Source organism: Hydra vulgaris, chromosome 09, assembly GCF_038396675.1.
Source record: "Hydra vulgaris chromosome 09, alternate assembly HydraT2T_AEP".
In the NCBI taxonomy this organism is placed as follows: Eukaryota; Metazoa; Cnidaria; class Hydrozoa; order Anthoathecata; family Hydridae; genus Hydra; species Hydra vulgaris.
This window is the reverse complement of record NC_088928.1, coordinates 64959927-64960376: the sequence shown is the minus strand read 5'-3', so window position 1 is coordinate 64960376 and position 450 is coordinate 64959927.

The following is a 450-nucleotide window of genomic DNA, read 5'->3' as shown; positions in this document are numbered from 1 at the left end:
TGGTTAAACTGAATAGAGGGAATCTTAAGTATATCTGTAGCCAGGAGTTCGAGTGCATGTGCCCCACAGCCATGACAAAAAATTTCTGGGTGATCATGTTGTAACAGCTTCCATGCCTTTGTCATATTTGATGCATGGTCAGATATAAAGGCAATAGGTTTAACATGAACTTCCTTAATTACAGAGTTGGTAATATTGTATATATATTCTGCTGAATGACGGTTGCATTCGGGATGAAGTGACTTGAGAAATATTGGTTTTGGGGTAGAAAGAAGAAATTGTATAGGATTATCATTACAAACATCTGACCATCCATCAAACATCAAAACACACCCAAGAGACTTTTTTTATTAGAATTGCATTTTCACTTTCAATCCGTAAATGCCACAATTTTAGCAAAGGCCCTGCAAGTTTATATCGAGATAGCGGATTCCAAGCAGGTCTTAGTTT